This window comes from Fundulus heteroclitus, chromosome 5 (assembly GCF_011125445.2).
Source record: "Fundulus heteroclitus isolate FHET01 chromosome 5, MU-UCD_Fhet_4.1, whole genome shotgun sequence".
In the NCBI taxonomy this organism is placed as follows: domain Eukaryota; kingdom Metazoa; phylum Chordata; class Actinopteri; order Cyprinodontiformes; family Fundulidae; genus Fundulus; species Fundulus heteroclitus.
The window spans coordinates 28,760,702-28,769,848 of NC_046365.1; the positions used below are offsets into that span (position 1 = coordinate 28,760,702).

Consider the following 9,147-nt stretch of genomic DNA (forward strand, 5'->3'; position numbering starts at 1 on the left):
TTGTTAAAGAAACAAGCAACCAGCTCTATTACCTCTAACTTGTAAACAGTGTAAATGAACTAGCCCAAAGCCACTGATAATAAGCGGACCTGACAACACTGCTGGAAGCCTGGAACACAGTCCTGAACGTTTCTAGAGGTCCTGTTTATCCTCAATCACCACAAATGTGAAATAAATCCTAACTTTTAGGGTTACTTATTATTGTAACATCTTTGAATTGAAATACATAAATAGAATAAGTTTAATCACTGCTGTGTAGAAACTAATTTTTCCAATCATATACATGCTGATTGCAATAGGGCAGCCACCCGGTGTGTTGGAAAAAAAACAAAGGGTCCCACTGAGCCAGGGGTGTCACACATACGGCCCGCGGGCCGTATCCGGCCCGCCAAACAATTTAGTCCGGCCCTGTGGCTAAATGCATTATCATTATAAATATATATATATATATATATATATATATTTTTTTTTTTTTTTTTTTTTTTTTTTTTCTCCAGTGTCCTGTCTGGCAATGTGGCAATAAGATGCCACAAAGAGCTCATCAGATTTGACTTTCACAAGTGGACAAGATAAAAGGAAGAGAATGATAAAACAATTATTAAAAAAAAACATGTATTTTGATTAATTGAAAATATGCGGTTCCTATATTGTCCACGAGGGGGCTGTGTTTTAATTAGCAGATTAAGCTTCAGGTGTGGAAAAATTTAAATCATTTCTTAATTTTTATCTGTTTGATGTATTTTGTCATGCAGGACAGTGTTTTTAAGTTCCAAAAAATGTGAATAAATGTTTTTCAGCATTGTTTTTCAGCATTGTACTGTGATCAGTTCTTATGCATAATGCACTTAAGTAACTGTTTAACTGAGTAAAAGTATTGATCAAATTGCACATACTTTTCTTAAAAACGCTGAGGTTATTCATAATATATTGTGTAAAAGTGAAATTAATTTTATATAAAAATCAACAACAAGTCCACATTTATTAGTTCTATTTAATCTTGCAATGAGTTAACTCGTGTGGCCCTCTTGAGATCAGATTAAGCTGAATGCGGCCCCTCAACCAAAATGAGTTTGACACCCCTGCACTGAGCCATGCAGCGACCCAAAAGCCCAGCTCCAAGTCTATTCTCCTTCCGCCTCATGCAGTGCCGGTAACAAACCCAGAAAGCTGGGTTACACTTCTAGTTAAAAGGTTAGGGTCACACAGCAGGAAACAAAATGTGGATACCTGTGTTAAGTTCTCCAGAGTCCAGCTAATTACCTGATTATTTAACTCAGGTTTGTTGAAAAAGAGACACATATAAAAGCTGCAGGTCACCGGACCTCAAGGACTGGAATTAGATATCCCTGCCTTAAATCATCATTTGAAAACATTTTGCCATTAACTTTATAATTTGCTTAATGTTCTGAAACATGTAAGCATGCATGCTTACAAAGCAAGAAAACAAAAACAAAAAAACTATAAGGGGGCTAATATTTTTCACAGCATTGGATGTTTGTAAAGCCAAATATAAAATGCATATGTTTAACTGGATCAAATTTTCTCTCAATACATTTTTCCATAGTATATGTTCTAAAATGTGAACTTTTAAAATTCAACAGTTCCTTGTATACATGCCTACTCTAAATATAGTCTACAATTCTCTAGTGTTTACAAATACCTTCAGACAATAAAGGCCAAAGATTTGGCACTCAAACTGCAGGCACAGCTGTCACAGAAACGGCTAATTTATTTAACCAAGCAGCCCTTCACAGAGAGAAAAGTCGAGCTGCAAGTCAAAAGACGCTAACAAGAACAGATGGAAATTTCACACACAAATAAAGACACAAAGTATAGATCACAAGATCAAACGGGGAGTTAATGAAGTAAATCAACAGCTCTGTGACAGACTCTTTGACAAAAACTGTCAAGGTTCTCCCAACGTGTATGCTCATTTCAGGACATTGGATCAAAATCCACAGCCAAGGCAAAATGACACATCACTCTTTGCTATCTAAAAGTATTGTAATTCTCTTTTATCTTTTTTCCCCTATATTTACTTTTAGAAACACCCACTGAACCGTAACTGGATGTCATGTGTATCCATGACAATAAAGATGCCACACTGGTTAGAGTCACTAGGCCAAAGAAATATTGCAAGGTCCCTTTATATATAATTTATGACACGGGAGGTTAACACTGCTCCCTGATCCCACTTTACATCTTACTGTCCAGAGCACACACACTTTAAAAGAAATGTTGTTTCATGACCACCATGATGGGGTTAAACGCCAAGCTTGCCCTCACGGAATCTAAACATCATTAAATCTTTATGCGAATGTCGTGGCCCAGAGAGTCAAGCAAATTTCAATCTCCTTGAATCCATCAAAAAGATTGAGGCATTAATATGGAAAGAGATCCAATATGTTCTGACAAACTACAGCAAGAGAATGAACAGCCTCCATAAAGAGCTGACGCTATTCTGAAAACAGTGACGACACTTACAAAATATTTAGTGTACAGCCGTTCAACACAGCACAGTGAAGCAAATCTATCTGATGTACAAAATGAAATAGTTGTATTAGGAAAAAAAATCACAAGTATTATTTGAAAATAACAACATTATTGATTATTCATGATTTAAAAGAGAAAAGTGATTTGAACTTTTACAGAAACAAACACTTGAACTATTTTCTTTGCATGTTATGAATCTTAACAATAAATTAATTTTGCATTCTGAAGGGTGACTTGTCCAGAATGTACCCCACTTACTGCCAGGTGACTGTACAGATAAGAGGGTATAGACAAGAGAGGGACGGAGGGTGGTTTCTGAATGGATTTGCAAAAATTAATTAAGTTCATCTAACCATTGTCCATACCCGCTTCTGCCTACAGGATTACAGGGGAGCTGGTGCCTATCTCAAGTGGTCATTGGGCAAGTGATGGGTTACATCCTGGATAAGTCACCAGTCTACCACAGGCCAACACAAAGATTTACAGAGTCCAATTAATTCCACATTTTTGGACTATGGTGGGAGGCTTAAGTTTGCTTTGACTTTGGAGATATTCCATACATTCAAAGGGAGAATGTGAAAACTCCATGAAGGAGGATTTGGACACAGGCCCTTCATGCTGCAGAGCAACAGTACAGCTGCAAGTCGATCTAAATAAATATAAAATATTAACAGCAGCTGGCAAGGCCACGCAAAATATTTGTTGTTTTTTTTGTTATTGTTGAAAATGTCTAGAAATAGGGCTTGGAAAATTGGGTTCAATAGTAGAGATGGACACCCTGACTTGTTCTCTAAAAAGTGATTATCTAATGGGTAGAGGCTTAGGACCCTTACAATCCCCAGGAGATCACCTTTACCAATACCATTGCTCAGGAAAATGGCAGACTGTGTTTTTTTTTTTTTTGTGTGAGAAGACCTGACCTTGAAGAATTGTTTGTTCTATTCTTATACTGTCTCTATTGCTCTACTAGATGCTAATTCTATTTATGCAAATTGATGTTATAGCCAATTATCCTTTGTATATTGTTGCATGTGGATTGTGTTCTGCTACATGTCACATTTGTGAGGCCTAGTTGTTCGTGCTGCAGGCTAGTGTCAAAGTAAGAATGTAAAGAAGTAGGAATACCAAGTACTTTCTATCCTTCAAAAGTTTTTTTTTTACATCTATCTTTGCCCTCTTTGATATTATTAATGTAGTAATCACTGTTGTTTAACACACTGCTGCCAAATGTGAGACCTGCGCTTGAACCACATTTTATTCTTATTTTCCTATGTAAATCTGTAGCTGGGTAACAGCACGCAGTTGACAAACAGACATAAAACAGAGCCATAAGAAGTGCAATGATAAAAGTGTTTCCATTTGTTTCTTAGCAACAATTACATCAAACAGTACTAAAGTAAGTCTTTAGTAGCCCAGTAGTTTTGTCTCTTGGTTTGAGAGTCAAGAATGAGAGATGGATTTTCTCCCCGTCTCTCTCACAATTCATATATTTTAGCATTCATCCCAGTAAAAGAACTACAGCTAGCATTTAGATCTGCTAAAACCAAACAATCCACATAAGATCTATATACAATTATAGCTGTTTATAGCTGATTGTGTGTTGCTATACGTATATTGATGAACCACTTGCCTTATTCCTGTACATTGCAAGTCTGGAAGGTTATTGTAATTATCTCAACACCCAGAAGTCCTTTCAGTAAAAACACAATTACAATAACCCAATCCAATGTGGTGATGTCTGGTTTAAAATTATCCCAATCAAAAGCTCAAAACTTTGTAATAAAGAAGGAAGTTACACACCATTTGGGTCATTGATGTTCCCAATGCAATATTCTTTGAGAGAATAATCCATTGTACAGCAGCAGTGCTAATGTTAATGTCAAGAGTCTAGTTGTACTTTCCATATAATAAACCTTAATGCAACTCAATCTTTTATACTACCAAGTTGGATGGCAGAGATTGAAGTTACTGGAAAGTGATCCTCATCTCAATGGCTAGCAAGTTCAGTGAACAAAACTGCTTTTCCTTTACTGTAAGGCAGACAACAACAAACTGCAAACGATGGGGAACTGAGCTCTCTGCCAATGTTAATGTTACTAGCTAGTTTTATGAAACAGAAAATCTGCTTTTTTTCTACGGTTCCCCTGGGAAATAAAACTGACACAGCAAGAAGATAGCAAATGTTGAATAAAAAACAATGAAGAAATCATGTTTTCTGTCCAAATATTGTCTAAATTATTTTAAAATGCTAATAAAGGACATATTCACATAAGACACATATTGATATAAGAACTGCACTGTAGTTGTATAGGTAATGTCAGCTATTTGACCTATCTTGCAAAAAGAGGTTCAGGACACTCAGGGTCAGCTTGCAGATCACATATTCTAAGGTTGATAAAGTTAATGAGGTCAATTTTGTTACGATGGTACAGGACATTTCAGCATGTAAATGTGGTTGAGAAGTGAAAAATGCAATATATGTATTTTATGTCTAAATCTTTCATTGTTCTTGTTTAATTCAAACTTGGACAAACTACAATGGGTTAAAAAAAAAGAATTAGCTTGGCTGAATAAGGTCAATAACTGGTCAAGGATCACAAAGACATCCGTTTTTCAAAGGAGGATTCTGAAGGGCGGGGAAGAGTCACCCTGAGATTATTAATAAACCCAGATAGGTTTAGGAGAAACTTCCACCGGAGATTACATATTTGATGTAAATCAAGTACAGCTCCACAGCTATTAACAGTAATTACAAACTTTTTGCATTAAAGAATATGTCACCATGTCTCATCTGTAGGTGATTAAACAAAGAAAAAAATATTTTTCTTTTGCCTCCCCTAATTTTATTTATTCATTTCAAAAATATAGAATGCAAAACATCATGAAACCCCTTTGGATAATATAGGATAAGCATTACACTTAGCATTACACATAGATTCACAACTGCAGCAAATCTGGACTGAATCAACTGAAGCATATTTTTCTGTAACAAATAGTGCTGGAGAACCCGATATACAGAGCTTCATTTTAAAACGGTTTATTGTAGGAAATGAGAAGTGGCAGATGAGGCAGGTAAGTAGAACCAGACTGAACAGGACTCACTGACAGAACCAACTTGACCAGAAGCCGTAGACTGAATCTTGATTAGAAGCCACAGATGTGTCTCCAGCATACACAGAACAAAAAACAAAACAAAATCCCATAATCCTCCCAACAAAGTGATGCACACAAACACTAGCAGGTAAACTAGCAACGGCTGAGTGCTGGCTGGATCCAGAGAAAACACAGGAATAGACAAAAGGTAGCCACTGGAGGTAACAACACATTCAGACAGGTAACAGGATGAGACGTTCTGGCAGGGAGAGGTCAAGTGAGTCAGGTATGAATAGGGAGAGTGACAGGTGGCCAGAATTGGCTCTTATTAGTGGCAGCAGGTGGGGCTGATCTGGTGCAGAGTGGCAACTAGCATGTGACTGACCTGATTGGCTGGCGACTGAGGAGTGGACAGAGCTGATAGGATAATGACTGGTTGCTGACAGCAGAGAGGAATGTAACAATAAACAGTCTAAAAAAGTCCAAAAATAAACACAAAAACCACAAACCATGACATTTTTTACTACAAAGGTTTTAGTTGGCAGTGTGCCAGGTGGAACTTTGATTTCGTATTTAGCAAAATGTGCCAAAACTGTGCCAAATGTGTTTTCACCTCATAAAAAGGGAATCTGGCCAAATAAATGTGTCAATTTCCATTGTAGCACTCCTAATGCACATAAGAAAGCATTTGGTCATAAATGTGCCAAAAAATGTACCAATGTGTAAAGCATATTGTCAATAAAGAGGAAATTTGTTGAATTGTATTATTTTGCCTTATAAATTCTTCCAAAGCTTCTAGAGCTGTCGATTTCATCTTCTGCACCAAAATGATGATGTTCAAAGAAGAAAAACATGCAGCAGCAAAGAGATGTGCATCCATAATGAGCTGTAGGGGTCTGCAGTTCTGCGTAAAGCCCACTGTGCACAATGCAGTGCGCACAATGCAGTGCGCACAGCGCAACGCAGTGCGCATAGTGGTAATGAACTTGCTGTTATGCACGTTTATTACTTCAACGGGACACATCTAAAGACAATAATCATCTGAACACAATAATCCATCTGGGATTATTAAAGTATGTCTGATTCTGATTCTGATCGGACAATAACGTGTCATACCATGGTAGAAAAGTAATACTCAGTTTTCAATGATACTGGCCATGGGAGGCTACGCATGTCTGTGCTGCAAAGCATTTTTCTGAGCGAGTCAGCAATTTTTAATAGGCAGTTGAATGGCATCTTGTGTGTTTAAAGTCTCATCATATAAAAATCTCCTCATTGTTGTCCCAAGAAAAGATATAATAAAACAATTATACAAATGTGAGCGGTATAATAACTTTTTTTTAAGATAACCTATCAATTCATCAATCCATCTAGACCATGAGCCAATGAGCCAAGTGTGTTTTCTCGGTAACTGAGTTGGTTTTATAAAATCAAGATGAGTATAAAACAATCACTATCAGCACCTGTTGAAAAAACTCTCTCTTATTTACACTCTGATTATAAGGCATCTACTTCTGACCTTTAGTATACTTGATGTAGATATTATTAATAACATGACACATAATATCAGCTGAAAGAGTCCCCCCCACTCTGATGCCTGAAAAGGAAACTCTTCTTCAAGATTGTGTGTGTGTGTGTGTTTCTCAGACAATTCAGCAGCGCAGACATACCATATGGAACCTGCTGGCACGGAGCATCAGTTAAAAAAACAGCATATTTTGTGCTTCTTAGGCGAGTCTTCTGTATCTTTACAAAGTACATTTAAAGTAGTGCGTAATTTGTGATTCTACTTGATATCTAGCTTAGATCTTGAACACCATGTACTTTTTACTCAAAGAAAGGAGGAGGGGGGGGGGGGCGCGTTGGGGAGTGTGTGTGTGTGTGTGTGTGTGGGGGGGGGGTGCTACATAATTAGACACGTTCATGACTCATTTTTATTTTGGGACCTACTGTTTAAACTTTCCTGTTTTGCTGTTTATATTCAATACCTTTTTTTCATCAAGCGGTTCATTCAGGTAAAATAAAATAAAAATCGTGCGTTGATCCAAAAAAGTGATGTAATGTCCCCAAAATTTACAAGGCCTCTATGATACTTGCATGGATACGAGATGTTTTTTTTTTTTTTTTATCTTTTATATGATTCAAAGTTAGAAAAAAAATGAAAAGCTAAACTCTTGTTTTAATGCAATTCAAATAAAAATAATCAGGAAACAAAGACAGATTGTTTGATTTATCTTACCTTTTCAGACATCAAACTGGAGACGTATTGTATTTTGCAGGAGAATAAAACGCTTGGTAATCCTCAAACGTGAGCGCCACTTTCCAAATTCTTCGCCCCTGGCTCACTGTAACTCCAGAGCCAGTACACTGCGTCTCCCCCGAAGAGGTTTGATATTCCAACTGCTTCCTCTTGAAACCAATACCAAATATCCGTCCAAAGTAGTCCCAGTGTTCAAAAAGTCTTGTGGATTATTTCCCTGTCGTTTTGTGTCTTTTAGTGAGGCAATTTGTTACATAACAGCGTACAAGTAGACAACGGCGAAAGAGGGTAAATAATTGGACACCGACGCACATTAAAACCACGAACGATGCGCGATCGATTACCACATTTCTTACTTCCCTTTTTTTCTTTCCCTCCGTTCCTTTTCCGCTCATCCAATCTCCAAAACTTAAGTGTTAAGAGAAAAAAGAGAACAGTATCCAAGTTGAGAAGCGGGACGCGCTGCGCCTCGGCGATTGGAGAGGTGACACGCGTCTCTGGGTGGCAGATCTGTGTTGTTGCAGGAAAAAAAAATAAATAAATAAAGAGGAAAAACAGGAATGATCAATAATCAAAATTTCCTTAGAGAGCTCCTCATAATATGCCTCTTGGCGTCAACACAATCATCAACTTCAATCACTCGATCCAAACGCTCTCCAGGCTTGTGCTCCGTGTTGCAGGGAAGACGCAGCTTCTTGCCGACCGCTGGTTTGAACGTGCATCTCTGCAGGACTAGCCTCTGCAAACTCGGGGAATTCCTCAGAAGAGACGTCGTAAAAAAAGCAACGACATTTTGTTTCCAAACCCGCGAAGCCCTTTGGCTCCAGAACGCAGCCTAATGCTGAAAATCTCACCCGCCTGTTGCGATTATTTTTGTGTGATCCCAGTGCTCGTTTCAAAGCGCAGGACTTTCCCAGCAATCGTTAAGAGTGCGCAGTACAAAGCATGGACGCGCTTTGTGGGTTATTTCATCTCAGCTGAAAGACCGTATGAGCTACACACTGCTCTTCTGATAGATATTTTATTATTAAAGGTTCACATGAAAGATTTAGAACATATGCGGTGCTAGATGTTACACGTATTAGATATCCAGCTGTCACTGATGTCATTTTAGTTAACCATTATGTTGTTTATTCCCACAGTTTATGCGTTGGTGTCTCTCTCGGTGGATACAGGTGGGGTGGGAAGTAAAAGGCCCTTTGAGGTGCAGCAAATTAATATTTAAACGCAGGCGTGAACGCAGAGACACAGAAAGGAGCAGCATCCGCGTGCGCCCTGTGTCGCACACACGCCCCAGAAAA

General features: G+C 38.0%; 1 protein-coding gene across 1 annotated transcript in view; it reads right to left on the reverse strand.

Annotated features, from left to right (window-relative positions):
* LOC105937061 (voltage-dependent T-type calcium channel subunit alpha-1I) overlaps window positions 1-8,755 on the reverse strand; it is a gene marked incomplete in the record, with an annotated part of 287,706 nt that extends 278,951 nt beyond the window's left edge. The window contains 1 exon segment of the mRNA XM_036137349.1: window positions 7,826-8,755.
* Between the last annotated feature and the right edge of the window lie 392 nt (window positions 8,756-9,147).